Source organism: Sinohyriopsis cumingii, chromosome 17, assembly GCF_028554795.1.
Source record: "Sinohyriopsis cumingii isolate HCF-2022 chromosome 17, ASM2855479v2, whole genome shotgun sequence".
Classification (NCBI taxonomy): Eukaryota; Metazoa; Mollusca; class Bivalvia; order Unionida; family Unionidae; genus Sinohyriopsis; species Sinohyriopsis cumingii.
Genome location: NC_142977.1, coordinates 72958133 through 72971842, shown reverse-complemented (window position 1 = coordinate 72971842; position 13710 = coordinate 72958133).

Below are 13710 nucleotides of genomic sequence, written 5' to 3'. Positions count from 1 at the left end.
CAGACGATGTCAACACCCCAGAGACAGACAACGCCCCAAGGGCGCTATTCGCATGGTCTCTCAAGAAACTGAGTCGTCAATGATGATGACTGATGAAAACGTTTAACGTAACATCACCTACAAGTTCTACATTTACTTGAGATACTACTACTACTAATATTACTACCGTGCATGCGACACAGTCACGTTGAATCACTCAACCATGAACAGGGAATACAATATACTGAAACAAAACTCACAGAAATGTCTTACAATTCAAAGATTCTTCTTGTTTATATGACTAGCTGCATCAGGCTATATAACAGTATTATTTCTGTATGATAGTCCTGGAGTAAAGACGGATACTTTGAAAATCAGAAATATGGATTCGTCTATGATAAATAACATATACAGTGGAGTAAAGACGGACATTTTGAAAATCAGAATTATGGATCCCTATCACACGAACAACCACACAAATTTTCACATAATGCTGCACTACATTTAATTAGGATGAGACATGATCGGTCAGTAAGTGAAGTATTAAAGATCCCTTAATATTTAACCGGAAAAGAGTCTGATGAAAGATACATCTATCCAAACATATGTATGCAGTGCTAAATTACCGACTGTGTCACATCATTATAAACTATATTGATTACCCACTTTGGAATGGCATATCCAAATGAGTTCCGAATTGTTTGATAAAAGTTTGATCAGGCATCCGGTAGCAAACAATGAGAATAGGCGAAAACAACATCACGGATGACTGAACAACCACAAGAACAGTTATGGCAGAGAATGTCCTAAACTAACATTCCCGCTATGTCTGATATAAATTTGTTCCGACTTGTTGAGAATCTGATATTAACAGGACGGAGACAGATGGCCAACAGTTGCATATATAATAATCGACTATGGCCTACGCTCAAATGGCATTCAGTCAGATGATCTATAATTGGCAGAGTATGCCTTTTACGGTTTCTTAAGTCCACAATCCATGTTGGGTTCAGCTAACTGTTGTCAATGTTATCGGCATTTACCGATATATTATGTGCAGAGGCAGCAACTGTACTTCAGAGGGTTAGCAACTATCAAACCTCACACAGACAAAAAGTGCGCCTTTGCAGAATATACAGTACCCGTCTATACTATAATATGCAATGAAATTACAATTTTGTCAATCTTTCACAACAACGTAATTGATAAGGAAAGAGACCAGATACAAATTAACTGTCAAAGGTGACTCATCACCTCTCACCTTCAACCGTACATGTAGAATATTATGTTTTACTGAGAATTTGTATGAAACAAATTGTGAAGGGAAGATAAATAATATTAAGAAAAAATCCGGATGTACACAAAAACCTATTGTAAGCTGATGATAAGTTTATATATATATATATATATATATATATATATATATATATATATATATATATATATATATATATATATATATATATACTTGACATCTTAGCATACTGACTCTTATTCCTCTGGCATCGATCGGTGATCTTGATACAATTCCTGTGTTCTAGATATCCCACGCTATATTCAATGTTAGAGGTTAAACTGTGAGAACAATATTTGCATAGAAACAGGAAACCTAGCTATTGATGGAAAAGAAACGCACCGTAGTAACGTCGACAAATTACGTTGTACTAATCTGTGGCTGTTTTCATAAGATTGATATATCCACTAATATTTATTTTCCAATTTATAATTAATTATTTAGATATGGGAGGCCACGAATATTTTTTCCTAAAGTTGATTTAAGGTAGTATCAGAAATACGTTCATGACTTCTACTCGATATATATGGAGGTTATTTCTTAATTATAAGGGATGTTACATTCTTTCTTTTTTTAAAACTAGTGGTTTAATTGTAAGTTGTACCTCAATAGGATTCAGACTCACAATGCACCATGTATGGACAACCATTTAATGTTTATTTTTTGTCTACTTCTGAAGATGATATTCCTATTTGTGTCATGGATCATCCCTTTCAATTACAAAAGGGTATAAAACTTTAAATTAACAAATGATCTTAAGATCATCGATTCAGTGCATACCAGTCTTAATTATTTCTAATTATTTAATTTTAGCACAACATTTTATTCTATATTATCACTGATCTTTTCGCTCTCTTCCTCGATGACATTCAACTTTTTATGCTACTTAATGTGAGTTCTGACATAACTTCTTATCATTTTATGTTTATAGTAATATTATATACTTTTTAAATGGTTGTACTTGATAAAGGCAAATCCATGTGATTCGCATCACACAATGAAGATGATATAATTTTGTTGCAGTATATTGGTTTGAAAGTCCATATAGAGTTTAAAAAAATTGATATTCAGAGAATGATAACCCCTCCATAGTCGTTTAGTAGTGGACGTCTAATAGAAAACATATAAAAGTTGAAATAAGTTCAACTATTTAGATACTGTAAGTAATTATACCGGCAGGAATTTGTGGAATCCAGTATTATTGATAGGTAAATTTATATAAGCGGTCCTTACTTTGATTGCCAATATATAATATTATGATTTGAAGCCAACATGTATATTATTTGCTTTGAAACATTTGTTGCGTCTCTGTGAAGTGAAGCATGTAAAATATAGGGATGTTAAAACCAAACGAGATTTAATGAGTACGTTTAACATTCCCTAAAATACTTGCTACGTGTTACGTGTTTCAAGCGAGTAAGGAATCAAACAGAGAGTGATATCGATTATGTACATGGCAAGTAAGATATATGCCATCCTCATAAATTAGCAGTCTTCTACAATGCACTGCTTTTACAACGCGATAGCTTAGTTGGATTACATATTAAAGGAGGCAACTAATAAAATACAATTCATTTCTCTAAGACAAAACACTGAAATACAGACCGCTCCGTTGGCAAGGATAGAGCGTCCGCTTCGGATTCGGAATCCCGGTCGAGTCATATAACAGACTTCAAAAAATAGTACCAATAGCTACATCGCTTGGCACTCAACATTAGGAAGTTAGTGCTATTACTGGTCTGCCTGGTGTCAGGATAATGTGAATGGGTTGGACATCGTGCTACATGTCTGCGACATGATGTCCCAGTGCCAGACATCACTATAAACTGCTACACTGCAGATATCTTAGCGATATGACCGATAATGTGTTAAATCTATGTTAAAATCAAAACCACACACACACACACACACGCATGCACGCGCGCACACACACACACACACAGACACACACAAATAGCTAATCCATCCGCCAAGGTATACATATAGTTAACATTTCGTAACCTTGGCTAACGAAGATGTATCTCCCTTGACTATTTTAGATACATTTCTTCAACTAGCATTACATGAATTGCCATTAAATAGTACAAAGTCATTGTGTAATTTCGACGACATTTCCAACTGAAACTACATTCTTTTTATTTCACTAAATTGATTTTAAAAATCCAGTCAATAATAAACGAAATTGCAGAACAGAGTGGCATGAACTGAAAAACAAAAACCCTCATCTATTCGAGATCAAATTCAAAGGTTTGTCCAATGAGCATTCATTCAAGATATGACTGCAAATATCAATTGTATGTGCACCAAAAGAAACAGTATTTAAACTAATGGCCTGCGAGCAACGTCGTTCAAAGATCGTTGAGCGGTGCTATGTAGTGTTGTTGCTGTATATTCATAAATCTGCAGTTGTGTTTATTTTCAAATGCTGACTACATTGAATTACTTTAATTTTTTGCCGTGAATTCCTTTATTATTAGGCCTTAAATGTGAGAACGAGATGAATATATAATAAAAAGATTACGGCGAACTTAATATTTAAAAGTTATTTGCATGAAAGTAATGAGAATCTGCACGGTGTCAGTTTGAATTCACTTCAAGTCTCGTTTGTTTTATTTATTTATATAATTATCAGCCATACCTTTATACACAATGAACCATGCAAATCAATTTACACCTAGACATATGTACTGAACAAATGTTTAGTTGTCATTGATGAAACTTTAACCTTTAACCTATACTTGTTTTCATCCAGCAATCATTTTTTATCTTACTATTATTAACCAACCTCATATTGTTGCCTTTATTGGAAACTAGAAGGTAAGGTGATTTAAAAGAGATTTTTCTCTTCAACCAAAAAGGAAGAGATCAAATAACTTACCACCTCACGGTTGTTCGATTACAAGCAACTAAATCAGAGAAAAAGCAGCTATATGTCTAAAACGATGAGGAATTACTATTAACATTGCTGTTGTAGGTGCACAAATTGCTCCTACAGCTATTGTTAATGCTGCAAACGCTTCTGTAGTACATTGTGTGTATTGCTTAAGTTCTTGCAGAGCAAGGACCAAGAGAAGTTTGTCTTAAGCAAAGAGAATTGCTTGTAATAAAGAAAAACATATTACAAAGTCTTTGGCGACTCAAGTTTAATTCTTTTGTATGCATGTCCAATATCATGTATTTGCAGTTTATTTGGCACATTTCAAGTGGACTGAATGGTCATATGGTGAAGCAATTGTGATATATATATATATATATATATATATATATATATATATATATATATATATATATATATATATATATATATATATATATATATATATATATATATATATATATATATATATATATATAGTTAACCCTAACCCTAACCCTAACCCATCGATGAACTTTGTCAGTGGACAGTTGCTCAGAAGGTGTGCCATTGTCTTTAAAAGTTCACAGCAACAGGAAAGCTAAGTGGGTTGGCCCCATCTGACAAGGTTGACTGCATAACAACCCTGTCATGTCCGAACGCGTTTCAGCGTGGTCCGCCGGTGACGTGGAAGGCTGAAGGCAGGAGGGCAGACAGATTGCTCAGCTACGAGGAAGTGGTTTACAACATCTGTTGGAGACCACTCTACACTCAATGTAATCATAAAGAAGCTTCCAACGTACTTACAGACCTGAGCACTCAATCATTATCTTCCTCATATCAGTTAAAATTAAATGCATTGCCATTGATATTAATTGATTTAACATCAACGTACGTATCGGTCGTTTCACCGTTCCGGTGGCCTAATGGTTAGAGCATCCGCCTCGGAAACGGGAGGTCGTGGGTTCAAACCCCGGCCGAGTCATACGAAAGACTTACAAAAATGCTACTTACAACTGCCTCGCTTGGCGCTCAGCATTAAGAGGTTAGTGTTAGGACTGGTTGGCCTGGTGTCAGGATAATTTGACTGGGACATAATGCTATATGTCTGCGACATGATGCCCCAGTGCTAGACATCACTATAAACTGTCACACTGCAGATATCATAGAGATATGACTGAAAAATTGTTAATGTGAGGTCTACCAAGGTTGTACAACCTGGTCTGTCGGTGAATACATCCGAGTATTTAACCAAAAGCGCATTATTTTGTTGACGCTGGTCTTTGGTCAACTCTGCACTTACATTGACTTGATCTCCCCCTTCCCTTGCAACACCCAAGGGACACTCAAGGGAAACCTCGTGTTCTGATTCTTCCACGTCGTCGTCGATGAATGCCGTACAAATGACATTCAAGACCCCTTTTTCTACATTGTCGCTCTGTCTCTTGATGTACAATTTAAGCATGTTAGCATGGAATGTCTTTAAATTACCGTCTATGTCAATTTTATAGTCCATGTCATTCTTGACCTCTTTAACATCGTAGGGACCTTTCCACTGGACGAACTAGTAACTTATTTGTGATAGTAGGAAGAAGCAATAGAACCTGATCTCCTACAAGAAATTTCCTATTTCGCGCTCTGCGGTTATAATACTTTGGCATATCTGCGTCCAGATTTCATTAATTCGTCACGTGCCATCTGGCATGTACTTTCCAGTTTCTCTCACAGATCTAACACGTACTGGTAGGTAGTTTTTATTTCCTCGCTCGCGACGTCACCTGTCCATAGTGCGCGTAGTATCCGCGCGTAGTATCTGTTCTTCCGTACAGCAATTCGAAGGGTGAAAACCCTAAATTTTCTTGCGGTACTTCACGGTACGCGAACAGAACCGCGTTCAAATAGAGGTCCCAGTCTTGGTGACGTTCCGCGTACATCTTTCGTAGCATATGTTTTAGGGTACCATTATATTTCTCTACCAGTCCATTGCACATCGGATGGTATGGGGTAGTGTTTAGATGTTTGATTGATAACAGTCTACTTATTTCACCCATGAGGTCAGAGGTGAATTGGGCACCACAATCCGTAAGGATTTCTTCTGGCACTCCTACCCTACTGAAGATGTCAACCAGTGCTTCAGCCACCCGTTCCGTTTCAATAGTTGGTAACACTACGGCTTCGGGATATCTGGTTGCATAATCCACAAGAGTAAGAATATATCGGTTCTTCCTTTCGGTAACTAGTTGTACTAGACCTACAATATCCACCGCCACTCTTTTAAACGGTGTATCTATTAATGGCATATGTCCTAAGTGCACCCTTGTGACCCTTCCCTTACATACGGTTTTCTGGCATACGTCAGAACCGTGTGACATCGCCATTAACACCAGGCCAGTAGAATTCAGCGACTACTCTGCTGGTGGTCTTCGCCTTACCTAGGTGTCCGCCATCCTAGACCCATGGGCTACCCTAAGTACTTGAGATCTGTATCTCTGGGGTACGACCACTTGCCAATACCTCTTACCCTCCGGAGTGATAAACTCCCTATGAATTAGCTCGTTCCTCCGAACGAATCTTGAGCTGCCCCCACCCTTGCAGTGTCTAATTGCATCGGACGCGATTTTCTCAATAACTGCTTTGATGGATTCCTCACGTTCTTGTTCTCGTTTGAATTCATCACGCGAAATTCCGGGGATCGATTCAGGGACTATTAATTTCTGAAACGCGATTTTCTCTCGTTTGCATTGCGCTCGCCTTCCGACTGCCTGGGCCAAAGGTATCCTGAAATCTGCCATGGTTGGAAGACGTGAACCTTCAACATTACCGATCGTCAGATCGTAAGTACGGTTTTCCATACAAAGGGCATCTACAGTTCCGGTTAGGAAAGGTGTTTCTACCGTGATCCTTGCTACGGGAATGCGACCGATCGTCTGATCGAGTAGCAGACATGGGGACTCCCACCCGAGCATTTGGTTATCCTGCACGAGACTACGTTTGATCACTACACCCGTGCAACCAGTGTCACGTAATGCTACGACTTCTCGACCGTTCACGAAACCTCTCCCAGTTGGTACTCGCTCTTCGGGGAAAAGACAAGTGCCAAGTGTATGAGTACCTGGTTCTACCTGGACCAGATTATCAGATATATTTTTACTTTGTATAGCCACGGCTACCTTATGCATAAGCCCCTTTCTTTTACGACATTTTGCTTGAACATGACCCCATTCCTTACACAAGAAACATTGTATACCCTGACAACCTGTATCCCTAACTGACTACTTGCCTCAGCTGATTTCGCAAGCTCCCTAGGTATCGGTCTCGTAGACTGGTTTCCAGACTTAAAATCTTTTAAAACCACATTCTGGGTTCCCCCATGAGTCTCTGCATAGAAATCGGCTTGTTTAGCCATGTCCTGTACGTTTGAATAGACTTTCTCTTTCAGAAACTGACTTAGTTCCCGCCCAACTCTGTTCAACAATTGATCTCTGAGCAAGAAATCAGTCAACCTTTCAAACGTTTTCACTGCTTTGCTGCATTCAATCCACCCCTGAAAATAGTTCGCTATTCTAACGATGAACTGATCAAAGGTATCTCCCTTCTCGGGCTTGCTATACCTGAACCTTTTACGGTAACCCTGTTCAGTCAGCTCGTATCTTTTTAGAAGTGCTTCATTCAGGACGTCGTATTTGAACACATCGTCTCTGGGAAGTCGCGAGTACACATCCAGCGCTTTACCTTTTAATAAAGCACTGAGATGCAGTGCCCAGTCATTTCGACTCCACGTCTGGTTTTCGGCATACCGCTCAAACCGATGAAGATAACTATCCATGTTATTTTTTTCAGCGTCAAAAAGGGGAAAATTTGGGGCCTTTTAATTTACTAGCGGCAGAATCGCGTTCTCCTTTTCTAGCTGTTGCTAACTCTACCTTACGTTCATGATCTCGTTGCCTTAATCTTTCTTCTACCTCCAAAGATTCTAACCTTGCTTGTTTTTCTAACTCTATCTTCTCCTTCTCAGCTCCCCTTTCCCATTCTATCCTTTCCTTTCCGGCCTGTTTTTCTAGTTATATCTTTTCCCTTTCGGCCTGTTTTTCTAGCTCTGTCTTTTCCTTCTCTAATTTTTCCCGCCTTTCCTCTGTGTTCCTTTTTCCCTTTCAAGTTGTTTGGTCATTTCCTTCTCCTTTACCCTTCAATCCCTCTCCCAGGCTTGTTCTTCCCTTTCTAATTTCCTCGCCTTTACCCTTTCATCCTTCTCCCGGGCTTGCTCTTCCTTAATAAATTCCCTTAACTTTCTCCCTCATACCCAAGTTCTTTGCCTAAGGCGAAAAAGTCCTTAAGGGATGACATGATTGATAGTAATAAAACAAATTTAATTTTACAAAAAAAACTATTCCTGATGAAGGCAACCAAAACAAAATGAATATGTATTTATACTAGACCCACAGACCTAAAACAACTAAACAAAATAAACACCTATTTGAAGATTATCTTGTCAAGAAGGTCACACTCGAATATAAACAATAAGTGTAGACTTTCACAAACAAGATGATGACGATTCACTTATTCCAAAGATCCCACTTCTGACACCATTGTCGCAGAATAGAAACCGAGTGGGTTTTTGGACTAAATGAATAAGACAAACACAATGTGAGAAAGATGTGAAATTCATGAAATGAATTAATAAAGAAAAAAATATATGACGTAAAAATATAATGATTCTCTCACGCTCTCAACATACGACTGACTCAAATCACTTTACATAACATTCACAAATTGAAAATAAACCATAAATATTAAATCAATATGAAGTACAGATCCAAGACACGTCATGGACTGCAGATACGCTTCAAATAGTATTTTACACTACAAGAGAGATTCACACAATCTCGAATATGAACTCCTATTAAGATTCACAACTAAGATTCAAAATAATCTTATGAACACAACTAAGATTCAAAATAATCTTATGAACATAAAAATGCAATTGGAACAACAATTGAACCAAACGTATGCTTCTAGACCCCTTGTACAGTCGCACGATTCCTTGCGTTGGCCCACACTCTTATCGGCCGCTCGCACCCTTTATGGATCCACCACATGTACAGTCATACGTATACACACGTACAGACAGCATACAGCACCCTTTTTAATTTGCTACGTCTACGTCCGTGGCACAGACATACGTGCATACATACATACGTATCGACAGCATGCAGCCTTAAATACTCTGGAAACTCCAGACAGCTCTAAACAACTTTAGACAGCTTCAGACAGCTCTAATCATATTCACAGTCCCAATCACAGTGACAGTCACAATCAGCTACAATAAAACCAAATTGGTCATAATAATAGTTTCTGTATAATCTCTAGATATATGATAATACTTTAACCTCTAATAGTGACTTGTAATTCAAAGTTCAAATCTGCGTTGTAATAAATTCATTATTGCGCGATAAGACATTACAAACCGAAAAAGCTTCGCATAACAAATGAAATGTAAATTTAACACTTACCCCTATGGCTGGAGAACAATGGAGAGCGTACACTCCTTGACTTGATCCAAAACGACCAGTGTCTGTTTTAAAAATTGATCTTACTTAAATCCATAGGAGAGTGAGCAAAAGTCAAGGTAAAATACCCGTGCATATCATGTTATTAATGTTCCTTCGTCACAAGTAATTTCTGGCGAGGTACCTGTTAATACAGTCGTTTACCTGGAAAACACGTATTCACCCTAGATAACGTTTTACGCATGTACAACGAGAAATAGTCTGCGCGTTCCTTTGATTTTGTCAAGGCGACCATGATTTAAACACGGGTATGTTAAAATATGTATCTGACCCTGCATTTGACATGGACGCACGAGTTCTCGAAGATGGGTTTCTGCGTGATTATGAGTATTATTCGTATGACTCGCGTGTACCTGAAGCACGTGGAACAAACGAATTACACGTTCCGGATACAAGCAGTTATTTCTTGCCCGCTGAGGCCTTTATCCAGGTCGAAGGTAGACTTTTAAAAACAGATGATACAGCACACTGAATTGGTGATTGAGTTCGTTTTGTTAACAATGGTGTCTTTGCGTTATTTATAATCGCTATATACATGAAAAAGGCAAACAATATTGAATCGTGTCTTGAAGACATCGATGTTGCCACGACGATACTTGGTCTTGCGCGATACAGTGATGATACGAGATCGACCGGTCCAATAATGAGGTTTGCAAAGGATACAACTGATCATCCAGAAAACAGAAACGTAAAAATGAAGACAGCTGGGACTAAAATTGCATCAATGAATAAAAATTTCAATTTATCATTTGACGTACTCCGAGGACTACTACACGATGATGGAGAGTTTTCATGCGCAATACCACTGTCTCATATTTTTAAATTTTGCAGAAATGTTAGAAAGGTTATATTCGGCGTAAAACACACCGTGGTACTTGTTAGAAAAGCCACTGATAATAATGCAATCTGGTGACCCAACGCAGTTGATGCTGGTATAGTACTACTAACAAAATTATCGCCGTGGATGTCAGTAATGACTCCATCGATTGCTGAAGAAAGGCGATTGCTGTCTTTTATGAATTCAGGTAGTAAATCATTGTTATCATGGCTGACAATGTCAACAGACAGTGTTCAGGGTAATGCTGCTGTGTTATTCAGATGGCAAATAGCATCACAGCAGGGAGTGTCGGAAACACGATATATATTCATCGCATTTCAGAAAAATACCAGATTAGACTCATTTAAAGAAAATACAATGGTATTTGGCGCACATGGAGTTTCTGAAGTTGCTTTAGGAATACACAGACATCAGGAACATTACGAGGAAGTGTTGCTGAATTTTGAACACAATCATGTAACACGGAAAAATCATTGGTTGATGACATTTATGGAACGTGATCAAAATGGTGGCACTGGTTTGCTAATATCTCAGAGGGATTTCACAATGCTGTATCCGATCTATTATTTTTAGTTGGAGCATTTAGTTTTATTCAGGCAATCTGTCGTTGATATACACTTCCGGTCTCGTGTTGGCTATAGAGCAATCGCTTTTATAATCAGTCACAAATCAATGTTGCTCGAAGATGTTGGTGGAAGAATGAGAGTTATTGATGCTCCAGTAGAAAACATGTAATGTTTGGAACACGCATTGTACTGGATATGTAATTGTAATTAGATCACTACAGCTATTATAAATGTCATCTCATCCTGTTGATGTCAGTCTGACTCCAGGTCAGATTAAAAGACTCCAAAGCGCTGCGTTAAAACAATCTGGAGCCACAATAATGCTAAACGATAACCAGATCACAGGTGGTCAAAATAAGTTATCGCTGACAGAACGTCAACTCAAAAATTCAACGATACTAAGAAAGCCAAGACTGTAATACAAAGTACCCTTTCTCCAGGTGCTATCGGAGATATAACTAAATCAGGCGGCATATTTCAATTTCTCGCGGATATACCAGCATTGATAGCCGCTGAAGCTCCAGCCGTTACAAAATCGGCAATGTTAGGTGTAGTTGCAACCGCTGCTGGGATGGCATTAAATAAATCAACAGGACAAGGGGTAAAGTAGAGGGAAAGGTCTGAGACTTCCATAAACTCTGCGTTAGTACAAAACAATAGTTTTTCACCGATGTCAAATTTTGATTTACTTGGTGCTGCTAAGAAATGGAATATCAAAACATTTAGTGGTGTTTCTATGCGCTATCAGTTGCCGCATAAACCAAACAATACTGAGACAGGAATTATTAATCTTGATAATAATACTGGCGCTGATATAAAATTGGGTTGTATACGCAATGGATCCACGTGGATATGTTTATTTCGATTTGTACGGACTTTGTTATATACAAAATTCATTCCGATCTGGTATTCAACATTACCAACACAGACAATAAACTAATCCGCCACTATGCGGCCGTGAAGCAATTGATGTACTCGACGCTGTATCAAAATCAACATTACCACCTCACAAAGTCGTGCACAGGTACCCGGCATCGCCGCGAGATTTAAATAGATCTTAAAGAATAATGGTGGATATTTATGGAAGATCATTTTCGTTCGAAGGTACGAAAACGTTCGAGGATGTGGATTTATCAAATTATGCGACTAAAGATGAACTCGCCGGTATTATGAACCTCTCTGGAGTTGACCGAGATGAAGTTGTTGTTTTTCAGGACAAATACCGCGTTTTAAAAACAAGTCATATCAAATAGAATGACATATTTCGTAATGTTAATATTCAGGTATTTACTAACGGCGGTATAATCAGAGATTCAAATATATCAATTGCAGCTATTATAAATGAAATTGTCGGTCGTTTACGATCTACCGATGATACAATGGCAGGTCAACGCAACATGAACGGAAAGAAAATGTTTTAAGAGATCCAACATCTGATGAAGATGCCGCAACAAAAAAGTAAGTAGACAATAACTATAGTACCGAAGACGCCAAATTATCCACGTTGCTGATGCACCTTTGGTTCGTTTCATAATACTCGTCTTAATTTTCAACGGCTTAAAGAGACCACAGAAGATTTCTTTGGAACTCCGTATGTAGGGCCTGTAAAACTTAGCGCGATTATTGACGAACTCGACGCAAACACCAAAAATAGGAGCGACATTGTAACGGAAATTCCCACTGTTGCCGAGCGACAGGACATAGAAAAGGGACATTATTGAGACATATTTTGGGACATTGTAAGGGAAATTCCCACTATTGCCGAGCGACAGGACATAGAAAAGGGACATTATCGAGACATATTTTGGGACATTGTAAGGGAAATTCCCACTATTGCCAAACGACAGGACGTAGAAAAGGGACATTATCGAGACATATTTTGGGACATTGTAGGGACATTAAAGCTCTCTAACAGATCTCTTTGACGTACTTACTTACCAATACATTAGCGACATTATGCAAATTCAAAACTAGGACATAGAAAAGAGACATTATCGAGATACATTTTGCGACATTGTAGGGACAATAAAGCTACAAAACAATTTTTATCTGCATAGCTATAGCGTACCTAATCATATGTCCCTAAAAAGATATATTCTAAAGCATAGACTAGGTCAGCTAACTACTAAACTCTAAAAATATAACGTACAATTAATTAACTACGATATCTCCTGGTCTCTTCATCTGAAGCTCGAAGTTTTTGTGTGTTTGTGTGTGTATGTTTGCGTGCGTACGTTTTTGTGTGCATGTGTCTGTATTTCCATTAACAAAAAACCACTTCTCCCTAAACACGAAATAGTTCTTGTGTGTATGTGTGTTTGGTTTGTGCTTGTATGTGTTTGCGTGCATTAGTTTACTTTTATATGTGCGTGTATGCCTGTTTTCTTCCCTTAAGAAAATATATTCTTCCTTAACAAAAAGTGTGTGTTTGTGTGCTTGCGTGCATTAGCGTAAGTTTGTATGTGTGTTTGTGTTTGTGCTTGTTTTCTTCCCTTAGCAGAAAACTTATCCAGTAACAAAACTGTTTGTGTGTCTGTGTTTGTATGTAGTTTTGTCCGTTCGCGTATGTCAGTATATGTGTGTAAATGTATTTGTTTTCTACCCTTGGTAAA